Here is an 18,522-nt window from a genome sequence, read left to right as displayed (position 1 = left end):
AAAATCCATCAGGTTTTGCAAAAAGTAGAAATAGAACTCTTAGGTCATAAATTTACTGCAAACCTATTGCCTATGAAATTAGCCGAGTTTGATGTTGTGTTAGGAATGGATTGGTTAATAGCCAACCATGCTCAAATCATTTGTGATAGAAACTCTATAGAAATTCAAGCACCTACTGGAGAGATAATTAAGATTTCAGGAGATAAACCTCGAAAGCCACTGAAGTTCATATCAGTAATGAAAGTTGCTAATTATGAACGGAAGCAGGGAATAGTATATATGATTTCAGTAATCATTTGTACTAAAGGAAAAGAACTTAAGGAAATCCCTGTAGTCTCAGAATACCCAGATGTATTTCCAGAAGATTTACATGGGTTACCACCAGATAGGGAGGTAGAATTTAGGATTCATCTAATTTCAGGAACTACACCGATAGCCAAGGCACCCTATCGATTAGCTCCTACCGAAATGTTAGAATTAAAGAAGCAATTAGATGAATTACTAAGCAAAGGATTTATACAACCTAGTTCATCCCCTTGGGGTGCACCGGTGTTGTTTATGAAAAAGAAAGATGGATCGATGAGAATGTGTATCGATTATAGAGAATTGAATAAGGTTACAATTAAGAATCGATACCCATTACCTAGGATTGATGATCTTTTCGATCAATTACAAGGCGCTAAATATTTTTCTAAGATAGACTTGTGCTCCGGATATCATCAATTAAAGGTTCAAGAAGAAGACATACCTAAAACTGCATTTAGGACTAGGTATGGACATTATGAGTTTACAGTCATGCCCTTTGGATTAACTAATGCACCCGCAGCATTTATGGACATGATGAACATGATCTGTAAACTATATTTGGATAAATTTGTAATTGTTTTCATAGACGATATACTTATTTATTCAAAAAGTCAGGTCGAACATTGCCAGCACTTGCATGCACTCTTAACTTTGTTAAGAAAAGAAAAGTTGTACGCTAAATTCTCAAAGTGTGAATTTTGGCTACAAGAAGTACAATTCTTAGGACACATGGTGAATCACGAAGGTATTCACGTAGATCCTGCTAAGATAGAAGCAATTACCAATTGGAAGGTTCCGCAAACTGCAATGGAAATTAGAAGTTTTATAGGTTTGGCCGGTTATTATAGACGGTTTATTAAGGATTTTTCCAAAATAGCTGTACCATTAACTAAGCTAACCTGTAAAGCCACTAAGTTTGAGTGGGGACATAAACAAGAAGAAGCCTTCAGAATTCTAAAGCAGAAATTAACCAATGCTCCAATCTTAGCCTTACCAGAAGGAACAGAAGATTTTGAGGTATATTGTGATGCTTCAAAATTAGGATACGGATGTGTGTTGATGCAACGCAAAAAGGTAATTGCGTATGCTTCCAGACAATTGAAGAAGCACGAGGAAAACTACACGACTCATGATTTAGAATTAGGAGCTATAGTTTTTGCCCTTAAGATATGGAGACATTATCTGTATGGAAGTAAGTTTACTGTTTATACAGATCATAAGAGTTTAAGGTATATATTTGGGCAAAAAGAGTTACACATGAGGCAAAGAAGATGGATGGAAATCCTGAGTGATTACGACTGTGATATTCAATATCACGAAGGAAAGGCAAACGTAGTCGCAGACGCCTTAAGTCGTAAGTATCATGAGAAGCAAAGGCGAGTCCGTGCTCTTAGAATAAATCTACAAGTAGATTTAATGGAACAATTGAAAGAAATTCAGGAAACGGCAATCAAGGACGATGCCGAAGGAATGAAAGGTTACCTAAAAGAATTGGAACAAGGAAATGATGGAAATTAGAAATTCCACCAAAGCAGAATTTGGGTACCTAAACAGGGAAATTTAAGGTCAAAGATTTTAGACGAAGCTCATAAATCTAGGTATACTGTACATCCAGGAAACAATAAGATGTACCAAGATTTAAGAAAGAATTTCTGGTGGGTAGGAATGAAGAAGGATATAGCCGAATACGTATCTAAGTGTTTAACTTGTTCACAAGTTAAAGTCGAACATCAGAAACCTTCAGGTCTACTACAACAGTTAGAAATGCCTGTATGGAAATGGGAACTCATAACAATGGACTTTGTTACTAAGTTACCCAAAACCAGAAAAGGTAATGATGCCATTTGGGTGATCGTAGATCGATTAACCAAATCCGCTCATTTTCTACCAATAAAGGAAACCTTTAACATGGAAAGGTTAGCCAAGTTGTACGTAGATGAAATAGTATCCTTACATGGAGTTCCACTCTCCATTGTATCGGATAGAGATAGTCGTTTCATTTCCCGTTTCTGGACAAGTTTCCAAGAATCAATGGGAACTCGACTCAATCTAAGTACCGCATATCATCCACAAACGGACGGACAAAGTGAAAGGACGATCCAATCTCTGGAAGACATGCTCCGTGCATGTGTAATTGACTTTGGAGGTAATTGGGATAACCATTTACCATTAATCGAATTCTCCTATAACAATAGTTATCACTCAAGTATCGAGGCCGCTCCATTCGAAGCACTGTATGGACGCAAGTGCAGAACTCCCGTATGTTGGGCACAAATAGGAGAAAGTCAATTATCAGGTCCAGAAATCGTGCAAGAAACCACAGACAAGATAATTCAAATCAAGGAAAGATTGAAAACAGCCAGAGATCGCCAGAAAAGCTATGCAGACAATCGTCGCAAGCCACTCGAATTCCAGATAGGAGACAAAGTACTTTTGAAAGTATCTCCTTGGAAAGGAGTAGTACGATTCGGTAAGAAAGGAAAACTGAGTCCCAGATATGTTGGACCATTCCCAGTGATTCAACGAATCGGACCAGTTGCTTATCGCTTACAACTACCAGAAGAATTAGCTGGAGTACATGATGTATTTCATGTATCCAATCTCAAGAAATGTCTATCAGACGAATCCCTGGTAGTACCTCTTCAAGATGTAGAGGTAAACGAAAAGCTGAAATTCATAGAGAAACCTTTACAAATAGAAGATCGAAAAGTCAAGTTTCTCAAACACAAGCGACTAGTATTGGTGAAAGTCAAATGGAATTCAAAGAGAGGAGCTGAATATACTTGGGAGCTAGAGTCAGAAATGAAGCGGAAATACCCTCATCTATTTCAGTGAATCTCGAGGACGAGATTTTTCTTAAGGTGGGGAGGATGTAACAACTCTCATTAAAATCCGTAATTAGAATAATAATTACTCAATAAGAAAACCCTAATTGAGAGACCCAAGTAATTCTGCACTTACCCTAAAATTTTCGAAACAATCAGAATCAGGATCAGGGCCCCTAAAACTTAGGGGGGGGGGGTTAAACCCTAATCGATATTATCCTTATTATTCGTTGTCTGAATTGAATTAAGCAAAACTGTCAACTCACCCAAGCTACTGGACACGAAACCTACCCTACCCTAAATTGGCATCCCAGGCGATACGCGGGAGGTTCCCCGAATTCTTCCGCGACACGCGGGAGATGCAAATTTTCAGTATAAATAGAGGGCCTTGGGACTTGAATCTGGGAGTTGAAACGACGTAAAATCGTTGTCTGTACGTCGAGTTAAGGTCGTTTTACTACAAATAAACACACACTAATATCGAATCACTGCCGCGGAACAGGGTAATTACTCGATCGCTATTACGATTCATTTTCCGAGATCAATATATCCAAAGAATGTTTAAGTGCCGCCCACATTAGGGTTATACTTTGTCGTTCGTCGTTAATTCGATGAATGAGTTTAAGTATCACACTTTGTCGTTCATTGTGAGAATTTGATCTTGTGAGTTATCGTAACTGCTGTATTGATCACTAACCCTGTTTTGTGTGCATTATTGTTGAAATTAGGTTAACAGGGCTAAAATCATATTCTATCCATACTAAATCTGCAATGTGAGTCATTCTGTTTTTATCAAATGTTTTACAATACTCCAAATCATTTTTCAGAGTTATAATTACAGTGATTAAGTTTATGTAATCACCAAATTACAGCCGGTATGTGGGGTATTGTGCACAGTATTATTATTGTTTCATTCACATTAGGTGGGCGAGCCTAAAAATAAGTGATATACGTCACTCATTGGGACAGCCAATGGTGATATGACCACAGTCACAGAGCTGGTCTGTGACAAATACCTATTCTTGAAAGTTGGTTGATAATAAACATATGTAAAAGCTCTTGATACTGTAAATTATAACAAATGTGTCGTTTTCAGTAAATAGAATGATTCACTCAGTATTTCCCCGCTGACAAAACCTTTTTCAAACATGTTTCAGGTGATCTACTGTAAATCAGGAAAAGTGCTGAGGAGCATTTCAAGCTTAAAATAGTGGCTCAGTATAAAATAAAGAAATATGTTTTGAAATAAGGATTTATCACTAAAAAATTATGTATTGTAAATTATCGGGGTTTATCCCGAATTGTGAAATAAAATAATCGGGAAAAGTTTTAGCTTTACAACGATCCTGATGTTAAAATTTCCGCTGCTAAAATCACATAAATAAATATCACGGGATTTATGTCCCGCGGCTCCTGAAACGGGCCAAACCGGGTCGGGGGCCGTGACAGAACCGACTTGCTACTCTACCCACCCCTATCTTCTTCGGGGGGTGGATATACCGTCTGTTCAAGCACTTTGTGAACATGCCCCGGTCATTCGAAAAAGCCCATGGTCCGGAAGAGTAGACATACACATTTGCCGGTCCATGAACTTGATCTATGAGGCTGAAGACGGGTCGGTAAGCTTTCAAAGGGTCCAAGGGCATGCATGGAACCCGCAAGAGGCGCTAGTCCTTCACGCTCCACCGTTCAACCAACCTCCTCATTACTAGTACCAGCCTCATGGTGATCCAGGCCAATCCTCCTCACAAGGAGGTGGTTTTCCTAACTTCCAAAGTTTACATGACTTATTGCAGGAAAACCTCATGTGCACTAGGAACACCTATAACCTCGCCAACAACACTTACTCTCGGGTCAGAGCTATTGAAAGAAACATATCTGACATTCAGGATGACATTGGGAGCATCCGGGAGTACATGGCGGGGCATGGAGGAGGAGGTGATGACGAGGATGAGGACATGGACTAGGTGGGAGGAGTGGAGATGGAAGCAGCTGGTTGGTAATCCCACAGGTTAACCCTCTTTTCTATCGAACAATTTCCGGCCTGCGTGCCGAAGTGTTGAACAATTTACTTTCCCTTTTAACTCTTTTTATTTTCTACATTTGTTTTTTTTAACTTGGTGATGTGGATGTTGAGCTATGGTAATTTAGGATGTTTGCGATGGTTTGGTGTAGTGTTTATTGATAAAACAGGTACATACGAGGCTTAGAGTACTAAATATTAGTACTACTAAAGCCGGGACAGGAAAACCAAAGCCAGAAACCTGTTTTTCACCTTTGCAGACTGTCTACACGGGGTCGTGTCTAGCCGACACGCCCCCGTGCCCACTTCCCCAGACCTGCTGTTTGTTAAATTTCTGCAGATTTTTGCCAGACACGGGGTCGTGTTCATCCGACACGGGGCCGTGTCCAGACGCCCAGTAACATAAAATTTTGCTTTTTCACACCTTTTTACACATTCAATCAATCTAAAAACTTATTTTTGGGACACATTGAGGACAATGTGTAATTTAAGTGTGGGGGGGATGCTAAAACCTTGAATCTTGCAAGTCCTAATTAACAAGCCTTACACAAAACTCTATTGGAACCGCTAATCACTCCAAATTTTTTCAAAAATTTATCAACTGTTTTTTACTTGTCTAAGTTTAACTTGGGAAATTCAAGTTCTAAAAAGGTTATATTTTTACAAATTTACAACCGATAGCGTCGTGATAAAAAGAACCAACATAAGAAAATTATGAAACGGCATGACAAGCTTAGTTAAAATTTGATTATATATAATTGATCACATAAAAACCCATTCCCACAAAAAGTGAGTTTTGAGCCTTTATTGAGCATACAAATACATATCTTTAAACTAAATGCTCATCTTTCGTTTCTTATGTGAATAGCCGCTTGGTTCGTACGACTCTAGAACTTGCCACGACGATACATTCCCGGTCCTTACCAACTTAAACCCGAGTAAGTAAATGATGGAGGCATTAGGACTAACCCTTTTTATTTCTACACCATTATTTTTCTTTTTTACCACCTACCCAAAATCCCCCTAGTTAACACCTTTGAGCCTAAACCTTTTCATTTCTTAACCCAAACCAAAAACCCTTTTTACCCACCAAAACCCTTTTTCATTTTAAACCCTTTGTTTTAGTAACAAGCTCGGTTTTCTTATGACTTGGTTTAAAAAAAAATTGATGATGATGAAGCCTAAAGAAATAAACAAACAAGTTTATCAAAAATAACTTTGTTTGAAAGAAATGCATCATCAAAATAAAAAGCTTTGAAAAATAAAAAGTCTTTAAAAAAAACCCGACGCTTTTTACGCTTTTCGCCCTTTTTACTAACCACTAGCCCAACCACCCACCTTTAGCCCAAGCCTAACCCCTCACCCAAAAGTCCTCTTGATATTTACAAAGGTGTATAGTTAAAAATGAGGAGGATTGATTGCTTAGCAAGCTTATGGTAGGAGTAAGTTCCATGCTGCTCTCGAGTGATTCACTAAAATACATCTTTGGCCGAGTGTTGAGTGATTCCCCTGTGAGGTATGTGAACTTGTATATAAATGGAATTTTAAAAAGGCATGTTATGCCCTAATAAGTAATTTATCTTATTGAATGTTTTTAATAAATCATGACGAATAGGATTGTAAATAAATGAAAATAAAACTTAATAAAGAATCTTGGAAATCCCGACACTCTATGACAAGCCCAAAAACGTTATCTTCTACTCATTCCATTTGGGAGTGTAAAGCCACATTATAAAGAGTTTTGCTTGAGGACAAGCAAAGATTCAAGTGTGGGGTATTTGATGTGCACAAAATGCAACATATAAATTACATCAATTGTGGCATAAAACTAACCCTTTTCTAGTACTAATGTTGGAAAAAGTGTGTTTTTGTCTTCCTTTTGTATTTTCAGGATTAAATGAGCTCAAATGAACAAAAGAAGCAAAAAGGCAGCTAAATCTAACATAAATATAAGAAAAGGAACAAACGTGGCATGCCCGACCCCCCGACAGCATCTTCCCAAGCAAAACAAGAGAACAGAAGGCTGAACACGCCCTGTGCTCAGTGAGCACGGGGGCGTGCCCAAGTGTCAGCAGAAAAGACAAAGTTGTAGAAGCTTCTATAGCCCGCAGGGCCGTGGTCAACTCTTAGATTCGTAGAATCTGAGGAAATCTTGATAGTACAGATACGCTTCTGCACACGGGGTCGTGCTCTGCGGACACGGGGGAATGGTCAACTAATGCAGACAAACTGCAATTAATGAAGAAAGAGAGGAGGATGGACACGGGGCCGTGCCCAATGGACGCGGGGCCGTGCCCAATGGACACGGGGCCGTGCCCAATGGACACGGGGCCGTGCCCAATGGACACGGGGCCGTGCCCGAGCTTCTGTTCAGCCTATAAATAGGAGTGCTTGGATCACTTGCAAGTGATGGTATAATCAATGGAAGTGATGATTGAAGTGATGGTAAGGTCGTTTATATAATGACGTTTTTGGCGCGTAGTTTAGGAGGGAATATTTTTATAACAAATGTTAATAATAAACTTTCAGTTACTGTTTGTTCACCTCTATCTGTTAAATCTACAACGCGTTTCATCATTAAGTTTTGGCGTTTTGTACTAATGGCGTTTTAAATAAATATGGCGTTTCTTCTGGAAGTTATTGATGTGTATGGCTTGTAGGTTAAGGCGAGAATTTTGAATGGCGTTTTGCACATTAGTTTGACGTTTTGTATTAGAGCAGTAAAAAAACCCTTTTACCCATAATAAAGTTGATGTTATTTACAAAAACGCCACCACGCCATTCTAATCCATAGATTTTTTTTAATCCAACGAATGAGGGGCGTTCTCACCGTTTTCACACTTTTAGGCGTTTTCCCTAAATCCTGTCTATATATATATATATATATATATATATATATATATATATATATATATATAGGGTAGGGCTAGATAGAAAACCCTATATATATAAAAAACCCGAGAAAACCCAAGCTCCCGACATTTTTTTTTTTGAAAAAAATAACACATGTAATATACATGTTTTTAAGACTTTTGGGCCAAAAAAATCAAAAAAGCGCCGAAGGGATATTTTAAAAAAAAAAAACAAGTTTCAGCAATTTTCAGCGAAATTATGGATTTTTTGCTTAACACGTGTTAGGAGCTGAAATTTGTTTATTTTTTTTAAAAAAATCCCTTCGGCGCTTTTTTGTTTTTTTTTGGCCCAAAACACTCTAAAACATGTATATTACATGTGTAATTTTTTTCAAAAAAAAAAAATGTCGGGAGGTTGGGTAAAAATGGCTTCCCATTTGGGTTTCCAGAGTTTTCTAAGAATTTTAGGGTTTTTTTATCTAGCATTATCCTATATATATATATATATATATATATATATATATATATATATATATATATATGATCAGGTTCAAGAGTGAACACTAGTGTAGCTTGCGAACTGAGTGAACTAATCCTGGCCATACACGTGTGTAGATCAATGGCCAGGATTTGATGTTGAAATACACAAGTGTATTTTACGATTTGATGATGAGATCCTAGCCATACATGTGTGTAGATCAATGGTCAGGATTTGTTCACTCAGTTCGCAAATACACTAGTGTTCACTCTAGAACCCCACCCTATATATATATATATATATATATATATATATATATATATATATATATATATATAAATTTATAAATTTTTCGGGCCCTATTTCGATTTGGGCCCAGAGCAGTCGTCCACCCGGCACTTGCTCTGGGCCAGCCCTGGTGTGAGCCAATACAAAGAACCGACCTGACCCGTCAATTACCTAACCCGAACCTGAAACTACACCCATGAACAGAACCAAACAACTAACCTATTATTCAGTTTCGGGTCGGTTTTGGTAAAATATCGGTTCGGTAATTGATTTTTTTTCGGTTTGACCCAATATGTTGTTGTGCACAAAATGCAATATATAAATTACATCAATTGTGGCATAAAACTAACCCTTTTTTAGTACTAATGTTGGAAAAAGTGTGTTTTTGTCTTCCTTTTGTATTTTCAGGATTAAATGAGCTCAAATGAACAAAAGAAGCAAAAAGGCAGCTAAATTTAACATAAATACAAGAAAAGGAACAAACGTGGCATGCCCGACCCCTCGACAGCATCTTCCCAAGCAAAACAAGAGAACAGAAGGCTGAACACGCCCCGTGCTCAGTGAGCACGGGGGCGTGCCCAAGTGTCAGCAGAAAAGACAAAGTTGTAGAAGCTTCTATCGCCCACCATGGGGCCGTGCTCAGCGGACACGGGGCCGTGGTCAACTCTTAGACTCGTAGAATCTGAGGAAATCTTGATAGTACAGATACGCTTCTGCACACGGGGTCGTGCTCAGCGGACACGGGGGCGTGGTCAACTAATGCAGACAAACTGCAATTAATGAAGAAAGAGAGGAGGATGGACACGGGGCCGTGCCCGAGCTTCTGTTCAGGGCTATAAATAGGAGTGCTTGGATCACTTGCCACTCATCCCTTGGCACACCACTTCTCTCACACTTCACCCACCACCATCACAACACCATCATCCATTGTCCATCATAGAGTGTGTGAGTCGTCTCGGGATCCAAGATTGATCGTAAGAGTTCTTGACAATCAAAGGCCATGTTTGCCTAAGTCTCTTACATCACATGGTGAAGACAAGTGTTTAGTGTAATACTTTTTATTTTTAATCTTTTCGTACTTTTTATTTGGTTATGTATTAATGACTTTAATAACTAGTTTCTTATGTTGAAGGTGATTCTTCCTTATCGTTTGTCCGTGGTGTCTTGGCATTATTTTACTGTCTCTAAAAAATAAAAGATTTTTGTTAGTGCATGCGTCTGTCGACTTCGTCTTGTATCGAGTCATGTTCTTAGATTGTTAGATCAGGGCACGTAGTTCGAGATAATGTAATTCTGCTTGAAAGGTGTAATTCCGCTTGAATGAGTCATGTTGTAATTCCGCACGGAATTAGATTCCGCTTGGAATTCTAATTCCGCTTGGAACTCATTCAAACGGAATTAGGGGCCTATAAATTTCCCTTCAAGCGAGATTAGTTGTAAGAGTTCCGGTTTGTGCAACGAAGTGCTTCCGAAGTGTCGTCTCGCTGTAAATTGTCATCAAATCAATAAAATCGACAGTTAAAGTGATATTCTTGCTGAATTGACCTCACTACGACTGTTTCCGCCTTTCGTATTGAGTATAAACTCTTCTGAACGACCCGTTCGGGTCCGCAAACGATCCTACAAGTGGTATCAGAGCTAGGAGGAAGAGTTCATACCAATTCAGCTGCAATTTCTGATTTCTACACCTTCTTTTTCAAATTGAACTTGATTTTACGGTCAAAATGTCTTGATTTTTAAACATCATGTGCGCATTTGTGTATTAACAAACCCTAGAAAGTTTCAGAACTAAAAACGGCTTAAAACTTTATCAATTTGACAATTTTCACATCAAGATGATGACATCAGCGTATTTCCGCACGAGATTAGGGGTTAATTCCGCATTAAAAGTTAATTCCGTTTGAAAGTTCAAACGAAATCAGCTAATTCCGTTCCTAAGTCGTAATTCCGTTTGAGAGGTCCACGCGGAATTAGTAATTCCGCCTGAAGAGTCTTGATTCCGTTTGATAATCTCGCACGGAATTACAATTCCGTTTGAAAGTGTGTTATCTCAAGTGAAATTAGGGTAATTTCGTTTCAGTTAATCTCGTTTGGACTGGTATTCCGTTTGAAATTTGTAATTCTGCACCAAGTAATCTCGTTTGAAAGTAATATGGTTTGACCTGTGTAATTTCGTTTGAAAGGATTTCCGTGTGAAGGGTAATTTAGTTTGAACAAGACAGTGTTGTGAAACTTGAAAAACCGAAATATGGAAGAGGAATTTTATAACGCCTTTGCTACCCCGATTACTGTTACTCAGCAAACAATGTTGGAAAATGAAACAGGGACTATGCAAAAACCGCCTAAGCTCATGAACATTGAGGAGTATAAAGGTTGGGAAGGACGGTTTGAAAACTGGGTTCAAGCAAATTATTTGGATGCTTGGGAATGCGTCGAGACGAAATATGTTAGACCGACGAATGACGATGAAGAGGAGATTGCTATCAAAGATATGAGTGCTGATGATAAAAAGAAATACAAAAATGAAAAAAATGATGTTAAGTCTGCTACAACAAGCTGTGAAAGAAGACATCTTGGTCTTATTGCAACATAATGGAAGTGCTTATTTGATTTGGAAAGCTTTAAGATCAAAGTTTGTTGGAAGTCAAGAAATGATAAAGAACAAAAAATCACTTCTGAAAAAAGAGTTTGATCTATTTCGAGGTTTGAAAACTGAAAGCACAAAACAGATAATTGAAAGATACTGTAATTTGTTGGTAAACATGAGGAGGGTGAGCATCAATAAAGACAATGAGGAGTTGATTGAGAAATTAGCTGATACATTGCCACACGAGACTTGGGGCACATATCTCATGATGCTAAGGAACAAGAAAGGTTTTAGCAATCTGACACTTAGCAAATTTATTGAAAAGATTGAGGCTCAAGAGATGGAGCAGAGAAAGATCTCAAGAATGAAAGATTTCGATGGTGAACAAGACATTGGGCTTTATTACAAAGCAGGGTTGAATGATAAATCTACCAACTTGTCTCCAAAGGTTGAAACTACTTTCAATGCAAAGAGTTCATCGGGAGGTTCATCCAAAGGATCAAATAGCAACACAAGTTTCTCATCATATCCATCATTTGATCCGAACATTTCAGCAACCAAGAATGGCAAGAAGTTACAATGCAACATTGTTTTGAATCTTGAAAATGATCAGGAGTATTCTGAAGAATTAGCAAAAAGCCATATGTCGTTGTTGGGAACTGTGTTAGAGTCCTATGGAAGTTTTGTTGCAGGACGGATCGGGAATCCAATGCTTACAAAAGAGGATTACGATCAGATTGACGCTGAAGAAATGGAATTAATGGATATAAAATGGTGTTTAGCAAGTGTGTTGAGACGAGCTGAGAAATTTAAGCAGATCACAGGAAGAGATGATTTACGTGATGCTAATGTTTCTACTTTAGGCTTTGATAAATCTAAAGTCACTTGTTTTCGTTGCAGGGAAAAGGGACACTTCAAGAGGGAGTGCACTAATCGCGAAGCAAGTGGAGCTCAAAATCCGTTCAACAACAATGATTACTATCGAAAGGCTATTTATCATCAAGTTGCTCAACAACAACAAGAACCACAAGTGGCACATGGTAGAAAAGTGTTAGGATCGGAGGCTGTCATGATTGTGCTTGTTTGTAAGAATTTGACAAATCAATGAATATAAAACAATATAAAGTGCAGCGGAAATGGATACAAACTTTGTAAACACAATCAAAGAAGATAATAGTTTAATAAACACATGCTTTCTCATTAAGTTGAATGATCACAATGAAAATCAAAAGATTACAAGCATGCTTACATAACTAAACTCCCCCTCAGCCTGATACTTTAAAGTTGGTTGCACAAGATGGAAGGATTGAATTGAGGAGAAGAACTCACTCAAAGCGATCAAGTGTAACATTACAAAGTACTGTTACATTTATAGACAATCCAAACCACTGAAGCATCAAAGCTGACGTCACCATGAAAGTGACATCTAACAACCTAACAAACTCTATTTACTGATCTATATAACTACTGCTTTGCTAACTACTGATATTGCATTACATTTCATTTCATTTCATGAGATGAATAAAACTGCTGCTGCATCGTTCTACTACCGTGAACCCAGCAGTACTTGTCATGATCAGCAGTGCTTGACTCAAGGCAGCAGATTGAACAGCAGGGCTTTTAGTCTTCATCAGTCCTTGAATAGAACAGCAGTTGTAGGTCAGCAGATGTTGATAAAAGCAGTACTTTGGAGTATAGCAGATGTTGGAGCCACAGTCAAGGGGAAAGCTTATAGTAAACTGCTGCTTATTGTGAGTCCACTGTTGTGATCCGGTTTTGGCTTTCATTATCTGTTCCTCTGATAGGGTTCAATCCCAACAATCTCCCCCTGGAACAGATAATGCCAAAACCCTTCATTATTCTGGACCTTTATTCCTCATCAGAAGTTCCTTAGCTTGTTCTTTAAATTCTTCTTCAAAATTCTTGGAACTCAGGTCATCTTCATCCCTACACAATGTAAGTTCAAGGAGATCCTGCAAATCTTCAACACTAAGGCCTAGTACTTCTTTCCTTGATATATACTTCATTTCGCCATTGGATCTGACCAAGGTCAATATGTGGGTCTTTTGATTAGACATCCACTTTAATACTTTTAATCCTAATGGGTTTCTTGGGAGAGATTTATTTGAGGATGAGTTTGGAGATGTTGGCCTTGTGAAAACTTACAGACTTTCAGACATTCTTTTGAAGGCCATCTCAATGACATTGTTAGCTGTAACTATGTCTTCTACAGTCTCCTTTTCGATCAGCTCTTGCCTCTCAAAGTCTGTCATGCCTGTCGAAGTGTTTGGTGATGCAGGCTTGGTTAATACCTTCTTAAAAAGGTTCTGAAGCTTTGTTGAGTTCTCTTCTTTTAGACCCATTTTCATGATGGCATCATTGAAGTACTCAGCTTCCTTTTCTTTGACCTCTTCTTCAGACAGTTGTTTTCCTTCTTCTTGGTTTGTCACAAGAGTAGGATTATCTGCTGATTTGAACAGTGTTTTGAGGTTTTCAATCTGCTGTTCAAGCTTCATCATTTGTTCACGTTTCTTTGAAGTGCCTGAAACAGTTATCTTCCTTTTCTTCAGCCTTTCATAGGCTTCATCAGTCTGCTGCTTTGACCATTTTGATATGGCTTCAGGAGTATCCATTTTTGCATCAACTAGCTCCTTTTTCTTCCTTTTGTACTCAGCAGTTAGGTCAGCAATGAGCTTTTTGTATTTGCTCCAATTTGGAGCATTCTTCTTCTTTTTAGGATCATTCTTGATTTTTTCAATCCTCTCTGCCTCATGCTTTAAAGCAACTATTGGCCATTCTTCAAACTGTTTTTCTTCAGCGGGATAGAATTTCTCTTTCATGATGTAGGCTAGATATTCTTTTCTTAACTTATTTCGTTGATCAGCCTTTTCTTTGTTCAGTTCTTGTGCAAACTCTTCCATCTGCTTTACTTTTGAGAGGAAGAATTCCAGTTTTTCAGCAATGGCCTCGTCACTTAGACCTTCACTTTCAACTTTAGCTCTTACTTTAGCCTGTCTTTCCTTGAGCTTGAGATAATCATCCATATCCTCTGGTGCCGTAAAGCCTATGAGTCAGGGGAATCTTCTTTTTGAAGGATCTTCCTCTGTATAGAATTGCCTCATCTCATTTTTGATAGCTTCTAGTTCTAGTGGATATTTTGCAGCATTAGGATCATGTATGTCCTCCTCGGCAGAGATTGGCTTTCTTTTTCTGGTAAATAGCTTTGGTTGTGATGTAGGAAAGGTGAGAACAGTGGTGGATGGTTGACTAACAGTTGTTGAAACAACTGGTGTTTCAACCGCTGTTGTCATTACAACTACTGATGTATCAGCAGATGTCTTCTGCTTTTGAGCAGGAATTGTGATAACAGTTGTTTGAGTGGTGATGAGTGTCTGACTAACAGTAGTTAGAACAACAGGTGTTTCAACCACTGTTGTCATTACAACAGATGTTATAACATCTGTTGTCTTCTGCTTTTTGGCAGGAGGTGATGATGGGGTGCCTGATTTTGATGGTGACGATGGTTTTGGTGCTGTAGACACAGATGATGGTGGAGCAGTAGTTGTGGTGGTGTGTGTTGATACTGTAGTTTTGGTTTGGCTATTTTCTGGCTCAACATATATACCATCATCAATTCCCTTTTTCTTCCACTTGATCTTCTCCCCCTTTTTGGCATTATCTGGGAAGGGTTCATTCATGAAGAGAACAGTGGAGGGAACTTTTCCAGAGGCACTTTGAATGTGAGCCTTGATAGCTTTGATATCTGCCTGAGTATCTTTGAATCTTGAGTTCCACCATATTTGTAAGCTTTTGAACATGTATAGCATGCTGCTGATCTGCCATCTGCATTTGTCTTTCCAGCAGTGGTTGGAACATGGTCCACAACTCATTTGCAGCAGGTGCCTGTTGAGCAGGTGCTTGAGCAGGAGGAGCAGTGGATTGGGCTTTCTGAGCTTGTATCAGCTGCCGCACCATATCCTTTATCTCAGCAACTGAGGTTTCCAGGTTTTCAACCCTGCCCGTCAATTCCTGATATTTTGAATCATCACCTGAATTAACAGGATCATCTGAATCCCCACCAGTAGTGGTTTTACCAATGTATGACTTAGGAACAGAGTCCCAAAAGTTAGCCATTGATGCCCCTTGTTCTTGGTACTGGGGACTTCTTTCTTCAGCACTTGATAACCTTTTGATGTTGCCAGTAGTTAAAACAAACTCACTGGTGGTTCTCACTGGTGCTATTGAAGAAATTGCCTTCAAGGGAGTCTTATGAATGTAACCACTGTCCAAATGTAAACCAGTGGGTTCAACATTTGTAGTGGCTGCTCCACTTGAACTACTGACAGGAGTTACTTGTAATTCCTGCAGTGTAACCTCCTCAGTTGTTGCTGGGATAACAGAGATATCAACATCAGACCCAGTCACTTGTGGGAGTATACTCTCAGTGATAGGTGTTTGAGAGGAACTGGTTTGTGTCTGTGTAATACCAACTGTATGCAACAAAGGTATCATGGATTGTGGTAATGTGGAGGGTGAGGGTGAAGGGGTTGAAAGAGACATGTCCTTGGGATCAGGACTGTGGAAGATGGATCCGAGTGGGTCCAGAGCTTCATATTGTGGGGTCCCAATGCTTACAATCTGATCCTTTTGTGAGGATGCAGGAGGAGTTTGAGGCAAGGGTTGAGATCTTTCTTCCATCTGCTGTGAGGAAGTAGCAGCAGTGGTTATTGGTGACTTTTGTGCTGTCACTGGCATTGACTCTGGGATCTCATCTTCCAGAGGTGCCTTTGGTTTGGGTTTGGTGGGCTTTCTAGATGTTTTCTTTTTGGTTCTTTTTGTGGTGGCAGGTGTGGGTTTCAAAACAGTGGGTGTGCTGCTTTGATTACCTGGAGCAGTGGGTTCAGCAGCAGATACCTGAGGAGCAGTTTCATCTGCTAAATTCTGCTCAGGTACCTCTGCTTTTGTTTTTATTGGTGCCAACATTCTAGAGAATGTTTCAGGTGTTAGACAGTTTATTTTAAAAGAAGCACCTTGTTTGGGCAATTCTGCATCTTCCTTTACAAATTTTTGTTCAAAGTAGTAGCTTAAAAATCTTGGAAAGAGCAGAAATGGTTTATTATCAACGTTTTTTTACCAAGTCATCAAATATTTCCTGGGAATAGTTAAAATTTTCATTGTTTAAAATTGCATACCCCATGCATTGAATTTTCGATGGTATTTCATTAAAAGACGTTGTTTTATTAGAAATACACATCAATAGAGTGTGAAACAAAAATCTGGGTGCAGAAGGGAAATAGCCTTTTTGTAAGGTATCCCTTTTTGGTTGCTCTGCATAGCCCCTATTTATGAAATCCTTTTTCAAATCAGTTTTCGAAAAAGAAGTTTTACCTTTCAGATCATTGAGTTTGAAGACTTCAGAAATAGATTGTGGAGAGATTTGAATCTCTTTACCCTGTATCGAGGAGTTGATGGCTGTGACATTGTCTTCTTGTTTTTCAAGGGTGGCATTGTTCCAGAACTCTCTCTGGGTTTTTAGATAGATGGGAGCGTCTGCTGTTATCAAAGTTTTATACTTTGATGCAGATAAGGTGTCAATGATGGTGTCAAAGGTGTTGTCGGTTGTGGGTTTTGTGAGTATACCCACATAGTTGTGAGGGGCTTTGTAACGGATTTTTGTGGTTTCAGCGGCCATTTGAGTGGCGTCTGTTGGGGTGGAGGAAGAAGATGGTTTTGTTTTTTACTTCGATTTTGATATCGTCATTTTTTATGAAGAAGATCGAAGAAAGTTTTTGTGAAGAAGAGTGGGAAACTGCTTTGAGAAGAGAATTTTGGAATTCAATTCGACAGTGTGAGCCCCTGTTTGGGTTTAATCAGGGTTCTATTTTAGGGAAAAAGTGAATGCTGATGTGGCAGCGGTTATAACGATCTGACGACTAAAAAGCTGACCACATGTCAACATCTGATGAAAGAGTAAATAATGGAGGACAGTTGTTTTGACAGCCACTGATGGATCAACCATCAGTAGTTACAACGGTAACAAAATGAGGCAGTGGATGATTTTTACTATTAGTGGATAGTATATCAGTGGATAGAACAATGATTTTGAACATCAGTGTTTTTCAAGATTTTCAAGGAGCAGGGGTTGACTTTTAGCAGTGGACAGACTTTAGAGAGCAGATGTTGAGGCACAACAACATTTAAGGTACAACAGTGGTAGAAAGCAATAATGAAGGTCATTAGTATAACAACTGTTTGTGCAGCAGTGTTTTGACTTTTGACAAATAATTTTAGCATCTGCTTGTGTTGGACCGTTGTTTTGACCCGAAAAGTCAGTCAAGGTAGCTCATCCTCATATACAAAGGCGGAATCAGAATATATGAAGTTACAACAGCTTGTCCTTTCAATTCCACTGTTTTTATTGCTTTCTAACAAGATTTTGACAGAGTTTCGCTCCAGAGCACACACATACATGCGCACTAGATCCGCTCAAATGACTTTCCTATATATAGGCCTTGTCGGTTCGCTTATACGACAGACACATAAGCGAACCTACTATAAACCACTATAAGCGAACCACCTATATGACCTAAAAGCGAACCAGTTTAGGACCCTAAGAGCAGATCTACATTGTACAATTCCATAAAAGCGAACCTACATCTATAATTACATAATCTTGACAATTTGACCCCCTGTTGACCAATCTTGACCTAGAACTTCATGCAGACGTAGTCAACAGACATCCTATGCATCAACAGACTCCCCCTTGGATGTTGACGTAGTCTTTATCAGTCTTCAGATCCGTAGTCTTCAGTCTTGATCTTTTCACCAACTCTGTCTTCTCTTCGTAAGCATTCTTCACAAGTTCCAGGATTGTCTCCTAGCTCTAACTTCAAACTTCCCATTATCTGTTGATCCAGACTCCCCCTTTCACAGACTCCCCCTCTCAGTATGCTGGGATCTAAGGTATCTGGTTTAAGCTTTGACAATTTGCCTCCGTGGGAATAATGAAGTCCAAACCTGTTACTCAACCAATAACATTACAATCTATCTTTTCTAAACAATAAAAACAAATTCAACCAGCTCTAAGAAATCCACTCAAGTTTTCAAGTTCAAGTTAATGACCCTGAACACCTGATTAATCTACCAAGTTCAATTTAATGACC

This window comes from Helianthus annuus, chromosome 10 (assembly GCF_002127325.2).
Source record: "Helianthus annuus cultivar XRQ/B chromosome 10, HanXRQr2.0-SUNRISE, whole genome shotgun sequence".
In the NCBI taxonomy this organism is placed as follows: domain Eukaryota; kingdom Viridiplantae; phylum Streptophyta; class Magnoliopsida; order Asterales; family Asteraceae; genus Helianthus; species Helianthus annuus.
This window is presented reverse-complemented; position numbering follows the sequence as displayed.